The sequence below is a fragment of the Schistocerca gregaria genome, chromosome 7, assembly GCF_023897955.1.
Source record: "Schistocerca gregaria isolate iqSchGreg1 chromosome 7, iqSchGreg1.2, whole genome shotgun sequence".
NCBI lineage: Eukaryota > Metazoa > Arthropoda > Insecta > Orthoptera > Acrididae > Schistocerca > Schistocerca gregaria.
The window spans coordinates 159,788,322-159,806,270 of record NC_064926.1 but is presented as its reverse complement, the minus strand read 5'-3'; the positions used below and the strand labels follow the sequence as shown (position 1 = coordinate 159,806,270).

General features: G+C 42.4%; 1 protein-coding gene and 1 non-coding gene across 2 annotated transcripts in view; both read right to left on the bottom strand.

Moving 5' to 3' along the window:
* Window positions 1-1,939, bottom strand: part of LOC126281373 (neuroendocrine convertase 1-like) — a 435,322-nt gene extending 433,383 nt beyond the window's left edge. Inside the window, exon 1 of the mRNA XM_049980291.1 lies at window positions 1,852-1,939. The gene's annotated coding sequence lies outside the window, so the exon portion shown is untranslated. The remainder of the gene's footprint in view (window positions 1-1,851) is intronic.
* A 12,287-nt stretch (window positions 1,940-14,226) lies between these two features.
* On the bottom strand, window positions 14,227-14,301 carry Trnas-cga (transfer RNA serine (anticodon CGA)). Its single transcript has one exon. It is a non-coding gene; the product is annotated as a tRNA-Ser (tRNA).
* Window positions 14,302-17,949: the final 3,648 nt, after the last annotated feature.

Below are 17,949 nucleotides of genomic sequence, written 5' to 3'. Positions count from 1 at the left end.
AATTGCTTCGATTTTCCATCTGAATTTTAAATTCTCTACAATCTCTCTTTTGTCATTCCTCCCTTTGGCGTCAATAACAGAATTTCATTACATAGTTTTCGGGTATGGATTCCTTTTGGGAAGAAGCAGGTCTACTTTTAACCACTTCAGGTAACGTGCAGTACAGCACGGGGAAAAAATACATGATAATAAGTCAGGGATGGGTAGGGGGCGTCTAAATAACCACAGGTCAGAAATATGGAGCAACGGCCGTAAAATGACAATGAATTAGCGACGAGTGCGCGGAGGGTGCGCGTTTAATTATTTTTTCCCAGCTGAAACTCTTTTATGTCTAAATAGTGCTCTTAGTAATAAAATTAACTGAGGATAATGGTTTCAACTGAACGCTCAAAGCCAGACGAACTTTAAATTTCTATCTATGGCTGTTTACGTTAGCCGTGGTTTTTATGTTACGTTTACTGTGTAAGGTTTCGGTATTAAATCAACTATGCAGAAAATGCTCTAATAACATTAACTTTTTGTGACCACGAAGTATTTTGCAGAATATCACTGTAGCAAATAGTTGACATGTGGTGGAGCGTTATTAACAATGACATCTAAAGGTCACATGTCATATTTTTTGGCAATGTACAGAGGCAACGAATGAAGGTTTATTCTAACGAATACAGTAGCAATTTCTCACTGAGACGATGTTAGAAGAGAAATCAGAAATTAAATTTTAAGTACTTTTCTTTCGTCAATGACCCTTCTTTTACAGAAAAGTTAACATCGTAGAACAAATGTTTGGTGGGCAAAAATGTACGGTTACATACATGCAGACACGTTGCCCAACGATCAAACTTCCGTGTGCTAGTCGCTCGCTAACTGTCGTCTTAAGGCAGCAACCTCAAATAGACGGAGATCACACGGTCACTGGTTATTTGAAACATTTTGTTCGATTCGACTCGTACCACTCCATTTTATGCTAATGCCTTGTTTTTTCACCAATCTATGCAGGGTATCCCAGGAGGAACCGTTAATATTCAGGGATATGACAGCTGCACTTGGATGGGTGACCATCCAGGTCGCCATGCGCTGTTGCCATTTTTCGGGGTGCACTCAGCCTCGTGATGCCAATTGAGGATATACTCGACCGAATAGTGGCGTCTTCGGTCAAGAATACCATCATAATGACCGGGAGAGCGGTGTGCTGACCCCATGCCCCTCCTATCCGCATCCTCCTCTGAGGGTGACACAGCGGTCGGATACTCCCGATGTTCCACTTGTGGCCTATAGATGGAGAGGGTTTTTTTTTATGACAGGAACGATCGTTCGATGCAGAAAAGTCTCGACTCTAAAATGCATGCTGTAAGAGCTATGAGCAGTTGTTGAGTAGAATAGATGTGCTTCATAATAGCGAAGATGGACAAGTGCTCATATCTCGAAAGGTATGCATTTTGGAACTCATGTTTACTAGACATTTTTGCTTCGAATGGCTAAGTTAACATTTCGTTCCGAAAATATGACGACGACTAGCTAAGTTGTCGAAATATTATACAGAAAAATGCAACCGTTAACTAGAGCTGTACTTTCTAAATCAATTGGTCCATTAGCCAAGCAACAGAAATGTCACATCAGCTAAATCCGTACTGAGAAGTAGTTTCCACGTATCGTGTGTGGCACCGTATGTTCCCCATCGGCTTTTCACTGGCTGCTCCAAATCGTAATAAATTCAGAAATACCTTGTATGCGTCTCACTTTTCTCAAGTGTGATCACATATAGGAGAAAGGTTGCCAAAAGAGACGATAATTAATTCTTACAGAGGTGATAAAGTCAATGTTTGGCGTAACAGTGGAGAGTTTGTCGCTTACCTGTGATCTCGTCTTCCGTGGCGGCAGCGCAGCGGCGGCAGTAGCAGGAGAAGACAACAGCTGCGGTGGGCGTCTGCGGCACTAATGAACAGGTGTCTGTGGCAACAGCAAGGACGCGGGCCGGGCTCACATAATCCCAGCCGGAACGGCACGGAGAGCTCCGCCTCCCCAAATCCAGATATGTGTCAATAATTCACGACTTGCGGGGCCCCGCTCCGCCCAACAACTGGTAAATATTAACAGCAATGGTGGAGCGTTAGCGTAACGCAAAAACAGTAAGCTGGCCAGGCAAAAACTGCGATGTAAGCGCTTTATATGGCGACACGCGGGAACCGAAACTGCAGTAACAAGGCGGCTGCTCGTTCCTCGGACACTTGGCAGGTGGCGTTTCCGTCTTAGCTGAGGGTGAACCATAAGAGTTACTACTGGTCTTGGAAAGGACTGCGACAAAGTCGTTGCTGAATCTGACACATTACCCTTGTGTGTGAGTAGCTTATGGCCACAGAGCTTCGCACGAAACCAGAACGGTAGTAACGGTGGTGCACATACGTATACAGCGCCGTTTACTGCGTCAGTCACTTGTTTATTTTACAATAGGCGTTTCGGTTGCGGTAGCGAGCATAGCCCTGGAACGTACAGGATCAAAGTTTGGTGACCAACTCAACAACAAACCATCCCAAATGATCATGCAAATAATTTATAAAATAAGGAGACTGTCACGCAACGTAAACACGTTATTTAAAGGGATATTTAAAGAGCTGGACCAATTAAGCATGGAAAAAATGGGCACCAAGTCACTCACAAAGACATATTAATGGGAGGAGGGAGTTTTCTAGCTAAAAATGGAAACAAATTCCTATCTTTATACTTGAGAGTTACCCACTGATATTTATAAACAACCACTGACAAGCGCAAAATGGGTTATAAGAGTAAAGTATAACTGTGATGTACAGACGGTAGCAGAGCCAGGATGATGAAAGTGTAGGCGCATTTATTTGGTCCAAGACTTGTTGACACAGATTTATTATTTAACAATAATTGGTTATACATCCAAATTAATACAATTAACAGTTTAAAAGGAAATTTTAGCAATTAATTTTTTTTAAAGACATTCTCTAGAATTACGTGCAGCCCCACTCTAAAACATTACATAAAGGTACTGTTAGTAAAAGGTGTATTATATTGTACAATAGTGCAACATGTACAAATATTAACAACTACACCAGAAAAATACTGAGCTTGTGATTTGTACTACAAGCTTATCTGTGAACCAGTAATGATAACATTGCGCTCTGCCGTAAAAGCTACCACAATACTCGTCGAGAAAAGTGTCCATGGCATTTACCCCAATGACAGTTTTCACTTCCACGTATCACTCATAATACTACAGATCAAACTGCTTCCAAAACCCTTTCGTATACAAAGCTGTCATCCGTCACTCTATATTCCTTTGACACAGTACTGGGGTAATTAATTCATATTATTTAAAACTATCTCAGTGTTTTTGTATTTGGCCTGATACAAAAATCCGATTGGAAACGGTTTGCTGCAACCGTTTGGTGTTGTTTCAGATACTAGGATATCAAGATGCCTACAAAATAAGTCCGGAAATTAAAACAACAAATATTGGAACCTGTTACCGTGGCATTTGCGACGTTACCACCTTAGGCAGAGAAAAGTAGTCAGGTTGTACATCTCTAGAAAATTCGTGTAGTTCCCTCACATGACTTTCACTTAAAAAGATTTAGCCTCCCGGTGTAGCCGCGTGCTGTAGGGCGCCTTGCCACGGTTCGCGCGGCTTCCCCCGTCTGAGATTCGAATCCTACCTCGGCCATGGGTGTGTGTGTTGCCCTTAGCGTAAGCTACTTTAAGTTACATTAAGTGCTGTGTAAGCCTAGGGACCGATGACCTCTGCAGTTTGGTTACATAGGAACTTTCCAAAACTTAAAAAAAAAGTCATAACTTATAACATGTAGATTCGCAATATGTGAGCACCAAGTTTATAACAGTGTCCAAAGGATTTGGTGAAAAATCAATTTCCATTAGAGCGGCCATTTTACCCCACCTATCTTACATTATTAAATTATGAGTCGACTCCACCACGAAAAACTAAAAACCTACTGTTGCAGGTGCACGAGTAGGGTTATTTACATTGTCAATATAACAAAATTTATACATTAGTTGTATATATTTCTTAAGCTGTTCCTTTTGGTATAGAGATGAATTAAAACAAATCAACGTAATGTACTGTATGTGTGCTCTGCATTATACCTGGTATGTAACTAGACGATTCTCCATCTGAAGATGTTAGTGTAGGCAATCGAAGCACGTAGTGGAAAATAAACGAGTGAGTGATGCTGTAAAATGTTACTTTTCATCAACAGAGGCTGTACTGCGTAGACGAAGTATTCAGTGGTAGTTCCACACCTGATCTGTTCGGATATTATAGCTCGAAGTCAGTATGGGAACTGGCTCTTGTAGTCTCTGTACGATGAAAAAGGTGATGCTGAAAATTTCTTTTTCTTGAATTATGGTGAACTACCAGGACACGCTATGTTCTAGTTTTAAAAGTCCTTGCCATTTAATGGAGAGCCACTGCACGATATGACAAACTGAGTGCGGCGTGCAAATAGTGCAGGGCGACTTATTGTAGCCATCTTTTTCGTGTAACCATAACTTCTGGTAACTATGTGAACAATACCAGGGGTGTAAAAAAGTGTGGAATCACCAAAAACAGAACACATTACCAACCCTAATACGCGGCAGGAAAGCCGTTGGTATTCAAAACAGCTTCCAGTCGCCTTGGAATGGACAAATACAGGACTTGTATGACTTTAGAGGGTCTTATTCCTGCAGAATACGGTCAAGTTCAGGTAAGATGATGGAGGTGGATAGTGGCTAGGCACCCCTCTCCTAAGCAGACCATAAAGACAATAATATTGAGACATGGGAGTTGTGGTGGCCACGGGAGATCCGGTAATTCATCCTCGCGTTCACAAACCCAGTCCAGCAGGATGCGAGCTGTGTGAAGAGGGGCACTGTCGTCTTGAAACACAGCGTCAACGTTGGGGAGAAACATCACCCAAAATGGTCGCAATGGTTCCATGTTCCACTCTTGGCAGTACTCAAGCATTTTGAATTCCACCTAAACTGCAATTCCAAGCTTATCCAGCTCCCTTCGTGTCGTTTTGGTGCTGACGGTGTTCAAGAGCGCAACATTCAGTTCTGTAGTGAGTTTTGCACTTGTTGTCCTCTTATGTTTCGTCACAGTCCATGATCCCTCAAATAACCCTTTCGTCTGCTTTGTTGCATACCAGATGATATTCTCCCGCTTTCTCTGTGAGCATTACAAAGCTTCAACACAGTGCTTGCTGAGAACCCAAACACTTCGGCTACCGTGCACGGGATATGTTTTGCACAAGATTTGCTTGTGGAAGCAACAATTTTTCCACATTAGAAGGCACTAAACTCCGAGATAATGCACTCACAGTCACACAGAACAATCTTTTGACCACAACTGGCACTTGTAACGTATTAAGGTCATTGAACAGGTTCCGTTCGTGGCCAAACACAGCAGCGCAACCTGTATGTTTAGCTAAATGGTTCAAATGGTTCTGAGCACTAAGGGACTTAACATCTGAGGGCATCAGTCCCCTAGAACCTAGAACTACTTAAACCTAACTAACCTAAGGATATCACACACCTCCATGCCCGAGGCAGGATTCGAACCTGCGACCATATCGGTCGCGCGGTTCTAGACTGAAGCACCTAGAACCGCTCGGCCACACCGGACGGCTAAGCTTGGGTAGCATTTACATGTAAGTTCAAGCATGAATTTCTCACAGTATTTCCTTATTTTGTCAAACCTCTGTATAGTGTAATCTTTTTTCAGAGATTCGACATCTACGACATCTAATGAAAAGACATTTTGCTATTTCACGCCGAAGAAGGACACACAGCGCTAATGTCTCTACGAAGGTTTTGACACGTAGTTTTGGTGATAGGTTGCTTCTAGTGATTTTCTTGGTTTTCTTTGGTTTGCAGAAACTGATACGCTCCGCTGTCCTACCACAGAGCCATGGTGTATGCGGAAAATAGGGTCTGTGCTTCGGACTACTGGTTCTGCGTTCAGCGTTTGTGTCGTATTTGAAGCTTCCTGTATCGCACCTTAACTAATGTTCATTTTAAGTGCCTTCTGACTGAAGAAGTGGCGTGCTTTCAAAATATACAATGTATTCTACAAGGAATGGTCAGTATCCAGGGATAAAATAGTAATGATCATTCGTAACAAAAACAGTCAAGTAAACACGGACTCTCTAAAACGCATACCAGTTCTTCATATTCTATACTGTGAAACTAATTTCTTCTACTGCATGCCCTTTATTTTCCGTAGTTTGGGAAGCGGTTGTATGGACAAAAAGAAGGAAAAAAGTTTCCGGTAAAAATGTAGTCTAAAATGTATACCTTAAAAGTTATGATCATTTGTTCATGAGAAGAGTTGTGTTTCAAAGTAGCGAAGATGAGCAAGTGTTCATAGCTGTTACGGTATGCATTTTAGAGCTCTTCTTTACTAGACACTTTTTTCATGTTTTGGTCCTTACTGCCACTTTCCAAAATACGGAAGAAAAGAGCTTACGGTAGAAGAGATTTGTTCCACACTATCGAATCAAGAATCGCTCAAAGCTTTAAAGGTATGCGCTTTAAAGCCCATGTTTACTTTACTTTTTCGTATCGAATGATCGTTCCCATCATCTCCCTAGATATTTACCATACCTCCTGGAATCGCCAATTACTAAGAATTTTTTTTGTGCTCTTCTGCCCGAAAACTTGTTGATGCAGCTAGCCATGCAAGCCTACCCTGAGCAACACTCTTCATGCCGGCCTAACTGCCGCAGCCAACGTCCATTTAAACCCATTTTCAGTGTTCAGGCCTTTGTCTCCCGCTACAACTTTAATCCCATTACTTCTTAAATCACTAAATTTAAACTTCATAAATGTTTCAGGATACGTCGTATCACTAGATCCCATCTTTTCGTCAAAGTGTGCCATACATTTCTTTCTTTCCAAATTAGGTTTACCTCATTATACTTTATTCGGTCTACCCATTTAATTTTCAGCATTCATCTCTCTCACCCTTGTCTGAACTACGCTACACTCCAGACAAATACCTTCAGACAAGACTTCTTAACACTTAAATTAATATCAGATGTTAACAAACTCCTCTTTTTCTGAAATGATTTTCTTGCTATTGCTAGTCTTCATTTTATAGCTTCCTTACTTCGGCCTTCATTACTTCTATTGCAGCTCAAATAGAAAAACTTAGTTGCTTCTTTTAGTGTCTCATTTCTTAATCTAATTTTCTCATCATCGCCTAATTTAATTCGACTACATTCTATTACGCTTAATTTAGTTTTACTATTGTTCACCTCACCATCTCTTGTCAAGCCACTGTCTGTTTTGTACAACTGCTCGACCAAGTCCGTATCTGTCCCTGTCTGAATTATAAAGTCACAGGCAAACGACAAAGCTTTTATTTCTTCTCCCTGAACGTTAATACCCTTTATAAATTTCATCTTGATTTTATTTACAGCTTGCTCAGTGACCGAGGACTCATTAGAACTACTTAAACCCAACGACATCACAAACGTCCATGCCCGAGGCAGGATTCGAACCTGCGACCGTAGCGGTCGCGCGGTTCCAGACTGTAGTGCCGAGAACCACTTGGCCACTACGGCTGGCTAACAGACAAGGGATCGTCAGGAGTGCCCCAGAGACGTGTAATAGGACCGCGGTTATTTTGGATAGAGTGAGCAGCAATCTGCATGTGTTAGCTGATGAGACTGTAGTACACAGGAAGGAGATGTCGCTGAGTGACATACTCAGAATTTCTAGTTTGTGTGATAATAGCGGCGTTTCAAAAGTCCTAGCGAAGTCCGAGGGATGGCACCACGAGCGCGTATCGAGGTCACTTTTAGCTAGTAACCTCCTTGGAAGGAACGCACACCAAGTTTCATCCATACTGATCTATTTCATTTTGTTTCGCATTCGTGTGAATGAAGGAAATCGAATGATTGTCAGAAAATGGACGAAAAAGAATTTCGTATGGTGATTAAACATTACTTTATGAAAAGCAAAACGCCTCAGGAGACTAAAGAGAAGCTTGATGAACATTACGGTAACTCAGAACCTTCAATTAGAACAGTTTATAAGTGGTTTCAAAATTTTCGGAGTGTCCATACGAGCACAAGTGATGCTGGACGTTCTGGACACCCTGTGGAGGTTACGACTCCAGAACTCATTGATAAAATCTATGGTATGGTGATGGATGACGAAAGAGTTAAGGTGCGTGAGGTTGCTAGTGCTGTAGGCATCTCGAATGAATGGGTACATAATATTTTACATAAACATTTGGGCATGAGAAAGCTATCCGCATGATGGGTTCCGCGGTTGCTCACGTTTGTCAAAAAACAGAATCGTGTGAAGTGTTGCAAGAATGATTTGCAGCTGTTCAGGAAGAATCTGCAGGGCTTTAAGCGTCGTTTCGTCACTGTGGATAAAACATGGATACATTACTATACTCCTGAGAACAACAACAATGTAAACAATGGGTTACCAAGGGAGAATCTGCACCCTAAAAGGCGAAGACCATTCCTTCGGCTGGAAAGGTCATGGCGACTGTCTTTTGGGATTCGCAAGAGATAGTCCTCATCGCCTATCTGGAAAAAGGTGAAACCAGATGAATATTATTCATCGTTATTGGACCGTCTGAAAACCGAGCTGCAAGAAAAACGCCGGCGATTGGACCGAAAAAAAGTCGCTTTACATCACTACAATGCTCTAGCACACACATCAGCACTTGTGGTTGCAAAATTAATGGGAATTGGATTCCAACTAGTTTTACATCCCCTCTGTTCTCTAGACTTGGCTCCCTCGAACTACTATTTGTTCCCCAATTTGAAGAAATGGCTGGCGGGACAAAGATTTTATTCAAAGGAGAAGGTGATTGCAACAACTAATATCTATTTTGCAGACTTGGACAAGTCCTATTATTCGGAAGCGATCACAAATTAGAATAGCGTTGGACAAAGTGTATAAGTTTAAGACTATGTCGAAAAATAACAAAGGTTTACCCCCAACATGAAAGTAGTTTTTATTTTTGCACGGACTTTTCAAATGCCCCTCATAAGTGGCAGCTTGCTGTAAATATAGAAAAATGTAAGTCACTGCAGTTGAGTAGGAATAAAAATTCCGTAATGGTCGAATACAGCACTAGCAGTGTGCTGCTTGACACAGTTCAAATGGTTGAAATGGCTCTGAGCACTATGTGACTTAACATCTATGGTCATCAGTCCCCTGGAACTTAGAACTACTTAAACCTAACTAACCTAAGGACAACACACAACACCCAGCCAACACGAGGCAGAGAAAATCCCTGACCCCGCCGGGAATCGAACGCGGGAACCCGGGCGCGGGAAGCGAGAACGCTACCGCACGACCACGAGATGCGAGCGCTTGACACAGTCACGTCTGTTAAATATTTGGGGGTAACGACGTAAAGCGATATGAACTGGAACGGACGCGTTTGGACGGTGGTGGACAAGACGAATGTGTGATTCACCTGTAAATGAGACCACATGTAAAATACTAGTGTTCTGCTCGAGTGTTCGGGATCCCCACCAAACCGGATTACAGGACGACATCGAAGCAACCCATAGGAGGGCTGCTATATATGTTAACCTAGGTTTAATCAGCACACGACTATTATGGAGATGCTTCATGAACTGTAAATGGGAAACCTTGGAGGGAAAAAAGACGATCTTTCCGGGAAATACTGTCTGGAAGATTTACGGAAATTGCGTTTCAAGTTAACTGAGGGAGAAATATACTGCCCCCAACGTAAATTTCGCGTAAAGACGACGAATTTAATACAAAGAGTAATTACGGCTCTATTAGCGAGTGTAAGAGGAAAGGAAATGACTCGTAGTGATGATGCTAGGTACTCTCTGCCATTCACCATACGATGGCTTGTGGAGTATGTAAATGAAAAATGTAGATTTCGGAAGAACGTTGTGGTCACGGTACTGGCAGACCACTCCCGATCCAATATCTGGGGGAAACTGTCTTCAACGTTCTCTGACAGGAACACCAAAGTCACGTTGGGCTCAGTCATGATGGAACCATAATTGTTGCCTTAGTGCGTGCGTGACATTTTCCAGCATCTGCGGTATTACTTCACAGAGAAAGATTCGATAATGTCTTCCATAGAGCCTGTTAGGCAGAAGTTACAGCCCAATCACATGGTTGTGAACAATACGAGCCTATAGATTGTGAATTTCTGTCGAGGGGGCAACACATGTGCTGCCTTAAAATTTTCCAACACCCAGGTGTGTCTTAGTGAACGCTGAATATTCCTTCCAATGCGAGGCAGTCTGTAGTAAGCTAAAAGCACGTTTGCATGGCACAGATTTTTACCGTTTGGTGTAGATGCCATTGGCAGAATTTAAACTGCTGGGGGAAATTATCAGCTGGATGGTCTTATACCTTCTTATACCAGGACGGATGCGTGCCTGTCTTGTCCAGAACGCTCTACACTTAGGCTTTGCAGGTATTTCTCATTGCCTGTGTATCATGCTCTGGTGTTGGGTTATCTTCAGTTCACTGTAACATAAGACACGAAGGAAGTAAAGATATTAACTGCCAGTGGGCATTAATTTTTATCTGTGGGGAAACTTGCAAATCTGCACCAGACTGGGATTCTAAACCGCGTCTCCTACTTACAAGGCAGATACTCTGACCACTAAACCATCCGGACACAGTGATCACCAATGTCGCATGCACTACTCTAGCATGCCTTCCGTCAGACAAAAAGTCTCGACTTATGCGACACATTACTCTCGGCAGCTACCCGATTCCTGTACGAATTCGAGCATGGTGTGCATCTGCACTGAAAGAATCATTGGCCGTTATCGCCTTAATTACGTATGTAGTGTCTTCTTCTTTCAGACATGTTCGAAAGACCGTACAACGATAGAGTCTTCCCCAAAATTCATATGAAATGTCTCATATCACCATTTTTATTTGCATCCGGATGATTATCGGACAATTTATTGCTTCCTAGGGATTTGTATGTGTGTCTATGTGTATATCTTTCTGTCCAATTTGCTAATAATACTTTATATTCACTGTGAAAGCAAATAGAACGTTCTGGAAAAGTGTATATTGTCATAATTATCAAGAGATTGTTGTCATTAACAAAATTAAGTACAGATGCTAAATTAAATGATTAATCAACAGACTGAAGGAATAAATAGAAAGAAACAGATAATAAAATGTTGTAGAAGTGTTGGCATAGGTGTCTGGCGCCTCTAATTACCATAAATACAATCGAGTAACGAGTTAACAGAAACAACCTCATTATCTTGAGAAACGACTTGAAAGTTATTAGCAAGCGATGTATTTTCATTTGTTATTTATTTTTATGTGTACCTCTGTATTTAATAGTCCTTGTTATTGCATTACTAATTAACTCTCCAGTTCTTTAAATCTCACAGTTTTGCAATTTCAGAATTTGAGGCTTGATTTCTAACTTTCTCGTATGCAGGCGGACAAAGCACAAGATTTGTAACACCATTACATGTTAGTAACCAAATCACAACTGTAAGTAATTAATTAACTACAATAATACTAGAGACATTATTGTAATTAAAGTTCACAATGATTTTCTTATGGAAAACTAAAGATATTACTAGACTAGATTTTAACTCAAATATTGTATTTTATACCTTATTCGGCTGAAACATCAGTTTCTTTACATTTTGTAAATTTTAATTGTAACATTGAAATTGTACAAATTTAGTAACGGGCTATCTTGAAAGCTATTGTTAAAATTTTATATAAAGCGATTTTGCGATGCTACGACAGTTCAGTGAAGTCTGTGTTACGTTAACATGACGAGTGTGGAATTCGGATGACAATTAATGTGAATAAAATTTTGTTAAGCATGAAAATTTCGCACTCATTCATCAATGGACCAGGCAGAAGATACTTAAGTAACATTCAACGTGAATCGATACAACCGGACACCACATATATCACTATAACACATCTTCCTTAAACTGGACAGTTCGACAATGCGAGATCTACCAGTCTCCCGTCGGTCTGTTCTAAGACATCCATTTCAGAAAGACGCCCCTCGACTCTTAGAAATGTGACATGACTTGTTAACCTCTTCCCTGGAAATCGTAGTACGTACAGGCGCGCTGCTTTTCGACAGTTGCATCATGCCTCCACATAAATGATGCACTGTCAGCTAACTCTGTCAGAGTGTATTAGCCATCGAGAGAGAGTACATATAAGTAGAAACAATTATGTGTACATGACATAAACAACAATAACATAAATATTTTTAATTAAATTTAATTCTTCTCGAGACGTTTGAGACTCATTTTTATCTATGGTAATGAATTACCGAAGTGAATTAAAATTGTGCAACGGTCAGGACTGAACGCAGAGCTTCTTGCTTATTATGCAGGAATGCTAACCATTAACCCGCTTGCACAGACTACCCAGGTCGGATGCCCTCCCCAACACAAACCTCAATTCATATCTTGAGCTTCGGGAATCCGTGCAACAATGCTGCATTGGTGTAATGGTTAGCACTCCTGTGTAACAAGGAAGAAGACGTGGTTTCAAATCCAGTTTGTAGCATAGATTTTAATTCATTTCTTTAGCTGTGTCACTATCGCAAATAACATAAATGTTTATCCAGAACCTTGGACACTGCTAGCAGTAATGACATATTACCATTCCTAGAAATAAGATGTAATTGTGTTGCAAATCAAATTCCAGTGTCGACGTAATGAAAATGAAGTAACCAAAACAACTGTCATTGTTGGTCTGTGAAAAACCCAGAAAAAAACCTTCAAGAATCCTAGTGAGGTAATGGTGTTAGTGCCATTTCTGTCGTATAACAATTTTTTATCTTCTTTAATAATTCTACAACTATGTATGCTTGCTCTTTTATGCCCTGTAAAAACAGTGTGTGTAGCGTTTGAGAAATACCTGAAATCGTTGTAATTAACAAGGGTCCAGGGATGAAGAAATCCCTGTCAGACTGGATATGAAATCTGCAACTGATCTAGTTTCCATTATCATTATAGGATTCTGTACATCCCTCGAACAACGAATTGTTATAGTCTACAAGAAGGGTAGCAAAAGAGACCCACAAATCTACCATCCACTCTAATCGACACTCATCTGTTTTAGAAAATTAGTACGTAATCTGAACTCGAATATAGTGAAGTATTTCAAAAAGAACAATATTCTACACGCAAACCAGCATGGATTACCAAAATGTTCGCCATTTAATTCAATTTGCACATTTCTCCCCCCCACCCCTAAACATTCAGAAAGCAATTGATCAAGGCAATTAATAAAATGCATTTAACTCATTACCACATGAGCATATATTAATAAAACAACTATTGTACTTGATATCAAACCGTCAGTGAGCGAGCACCTCGAATTCTTGCTACTAATAAGGCGAGTACACCATCCATTTCTTATATAGTTTTATAAGCTTCAAACAGGAGCGACATCAGTAATGGATAAGAACTGTGACTGCTGTGTACAGATGCCAGCTGAGTTGGTGGCCCTTCGCTCACAGCTCCAGGCAGTGTTGGCTTCATCACACAGCTTGCAGCTGCTGCCAAGGGGCATGACTGTTGGGGGTCATACGTGGGGATGTGAGGGACATCGAGCACGTCCCATTTGCTTCCCGATTGGTCCACTGCTGTGTCAGCCCTGGGTACTGCCTGCGCTGGCGTTGACCCCTCACCTGTGGTCGAGTCTGGCAGGCAACGAAAATCTTTCTGAGGGGCCAATCATAGGGCCTCCCCGGTTCATTTGATGAATAGGTTTTGGACACTATCTGTGGCTGACGACGTGTCTGAGCCGGATGCAGTGGTCCACCGTATTTCAGAGGAAGCTTCTCGGCATGCAAGATCTGGGTATTCACAGAGGGTGGGTTGGCTGGTAGTTGGGAGTTGCAGATTTAGTCGCATAATGGGGCCTCTTAGGAACATGGATGCCAAGGAGGGGAAGAAAAACAATGTGCACCCCTTGTGCACAACAGAGGGAGTCATACCGGATGTGAAAAGGGTGCTTCCGGATGCCATAAAGAGTACAGGGGGCAGCCAACTGCAGATGGTGGCTCATATCGGTACCAGTGTCGTGTCTCGCTTTGGATCAGGGAGATTTTCTCTGGTTTCAGGTGGCTCCAGGAAATGGTAAGGACTGCAAGTCTTCCACAACGAGATTTTTCACTCTACAGCGGAGTGTGCGCTGATATGAAATTTCCTGGTAGGTTAAAACTGTGTGCCAGGCCGAGACTCGAACTCGGGACCTTTGCCTTTCGTGGGCAAGTGCTCTACCAACTGAGCTACCCAAGCACGACTCACGTCCCGTCCTCACAGCTTTACTTCTGTCAATACCTAGTCTCCTACGCTCCAAACTTTACAGAAGCTCTCCTGCAGACCTTGCACAACTAGCACTCCTGAAAGAAAGGATATTGCGGAGACATGGCTTAACCACAGCCTGGGGGTTGTTTCCGTAATGATATTTTCACTCTGCAGCGGAGTGTGCGCTGATCGTCGCTGAGTGTCGGGCCGAGACTCGAACTCGGGATATTTGCCTTTCGCGGCTGAGACGAGGTACTGGCAGAGGTAAAGCTGTGAGAATGGGACTTGAGTCGTGTTTGGGTAGCTCAGTTGGTAGAGCACTTGCCCGCGAAAGGCAAAGGTCCCGAGTTCGAGTCTCGGCCCGCCACACAGTTTTAATCTGCCAGGAAGTTTCACTGCCAGTCTTGCTTGCGATATTAAAGAGGAGCTCACAATCGGCAGCATCGTCTAGGGAACCGACTATGATCCCTTGGTTCAGAGCTGACTAGAGGGTCTGAATCAAAGGCACAGGCGGTTCTGTGATAGGGTAGGCTGCAGATTCCTTGACTTGCGCCATCAGGTAGAAACTATCGGTATTGTAGTTGTAAATTGTCGTAGCTTCGCTGGGAAAGAACAAGAGCTCCAAGCCATAATAGAAAGCACTGAAGCTCAAATAGTTATAGGCTAAAGCCGGAAATAATTTCAGCCGAAATGTTTTCAAACAATCCAACAGTGTTCAGAAATGATAGATTAAATGCAGTTGCTGGTAGAGCATTTATTGCTGTTATAAATAGTTTACCTTCTAGTGAAACTGAAGTAGATAGTTCCTGCAAAATAGTATGGGAGAGGTTATAGTCATCAATCGGACTAGCAGAAGATATACAGGGTGTTACAAAAAGATACAGCCAAACTTTCTGGAAACATTCCTCACACACAAAGAAAGAAAATATGTTATGTGGACATGTATCCGGAAACGCTTACTTTCCATGTTAGAGCTCATTTTATTATTTCTCTTCAAATCACATTAATCATGGAATGGAAGCACACAGCAACAGAACGTACCAGCGTGACTTCAAACACTCTGTTACAGGAAATGTTCAAAATGTCCTCCGTTAGCGAGGATACATGCATCCACCCTCCGTCGCATGGAATTTCTGATGCGCTGATGCAGCCCTGGAGAATGGCGTATTGTATCACAGCCGTCCACAGTACGGGCACGAAGAGTCTCTACATTTGGTACCGGGATTGCGTAGACAGCAGCTTTCAAATGCCCCCATAAATGAAAGTCAAGAGGGTTGAAGTCAGGAGAGCGTGGAGGCTATGGAATTGGTCCGCGTCTACCAAAAAATCGGTCACCAAATCTGTTGTTGAGAAGCGTACAAACACTTCGACTGAAATTTGCAGGTGCTCCATCCTGCGTGAACCACATGTTGAGGCGTACTTGTAAAGGCACATGTTCTACCAGCCCAGGTAGAGTATCCCATATTAAATTATGATAACGTGCCCCATTGAGCGTAGGTGGAAGAACATGGGGCCCAATCAAGACATCACCAACAATGCCTGCCGAAACGTTCACAGATAATCTGTGTTGGTAATGCGATTGCACAATTGTGTGCGGATTCTCGTCAGCCCACACATGTTTATTGTGAAAATTTACAATTTGATCACGTTGGAATGAAGCCTCATCCTTTTTGCACTGAAATGAAGATTGACACATTGTTGGATGAACCATTCGCAGAAGTGTACCCGTGGAGGCCAATCAGCTGCTGATAGTGCCTGCACACGCCGTACATGATACGGAAACAACTGGTTCTCCCGCAGCACTCTCCACACAGTGACGTGGTCAACGTTACCTTGTACAGCAGCAACTTCTCTGACGCTGACATTAGGGTTATCGTCAACTGCACGAAGAATTGCCTCGTCCATTGCAGGTGTCCTCGTCGTTCTAGGTCATCCCCAGTCGCGAGTCATAGGCTGGAATGTTCCGTGCTCCCTAAGACACCAATCAATTGCTTCGAACGTCTTCCTGTAGGGCCCTCTTCGTTCTGGAAATCTGTCTCGATAGAAACGTACCACGCCACGGCTATTGCCCCCTACTAATCCATACATCAAATGGGCATCAGCCAACTCCGCATCTGTAAACATTGCACTGAATGCCAAACCACGTTCATGATGAACACTGAACTGTTGATGTTACGTACTGATGTGCTTTATGCTAGTACTGTAGAGCAATGAGTCGCATGTCAACACAAGCACCGAAGTCAACATTCCCCTCCTTCAATTGGGCCAACTGGCGGTGAGTCGAGGAAGTACAATACAAACTGACGAAACCAAAATGAGCTCTATCATGGAAATTAAGCGTTTCCTGAAACATGCCCACATAACACCTTTTCTTTATTTGGGTGTGAGGAATGTTTCCTGAAAGTTTGGCCGTACTTTTTTGTAATACCCTGTAGTTGCAGAACAGTTCAAAGAAAATCTGAGTATCATTTCAAATAGGTTCCCCACTCAAATGATTATAGTCAGTGGTGACTTCAATCTCCCCTGATATGCTGGAAAAATTATACGTTCACAGCCAGCGGCAGGCATAAAATGTCATCCCAAATTTTACTGAATGCTTTCTCAGAAACGTATTTCGGTCAATTAGTTCATGAGCCCACTCGAAGGGTAAATGGCTACGAGAGTATGCTTTACCTCTTAGCAATAAATAATGCTAGACAAATAGGAACTGCTTTCGCCACGCTTGTCCGCCATACCCTGGAGTATTGCAGTGCGGTGTGGGATTCTCATCAGGTGGTACTGACGGATGGCATCGAAAAATTTCAAAGAAGGGCAGCTTGTTTAGTAATATCACGGAGTAGCGGAGATAGTGACACAGACATGATACGTTAATTCGAGTGGCAACCGTTAAACCAAAGGTGTTTTTCATTGCGAGGGTATCTTCTCATGGAGTTTCAAACACCAGTTTTCTCCTCCGATGGTGAAAACATTCTAGTGGCACCCACTTACATAGGGAGAAATGATCATCACGATAAAAGAAGAGAAATCACGGGTTTCACAGAAAAATTTAAGAGCTCGTATTTTCCGCCCGTCGTTCGAGAGTGGAGTGGTAGGGAGACAGTTTGAAAGTGGTTCATTGAATCCTCTGCCAGGCACTTTACTGTGAATAGCCTAGTAATCAAGTAGAAATAAATGGGAAGGGAAAAGACATGTGCGACATAATATAATTTACGCAAGATCTAGGAATAAAGGATACGAACTTTTTGAAGCAGGTTAAGGGAATGCTGTTCACGTCACAGGATTACACCTCGTCTCTTCCCTGTAACCGACTTCTAATTAAGAGCAGCCATTTGGGGTAGACAGCGATCAATTATGACTGTCAAAGATTTATGTAAATCGACTACAGCCGCTAACGAAATAACAACATTCTCAATACACCGAAATTCATCAACCAAGATTCACCTTCATTTATGCGGCAATCCAACGAAGCCTTCAGGAACGGAATCTCAGCAGGAGGGCAGAGTAACACCATCCCACTGTCTGTGTGTACTCGTACCGAAGTCGTCTCGCCTCAGTGTCCATGCTTGCAACTTAGCGAAGCAGGGGCTCAAGTGATAGAATAAAGAACGACACTCAAAGCGGACTTCTGTGACGAAAATCC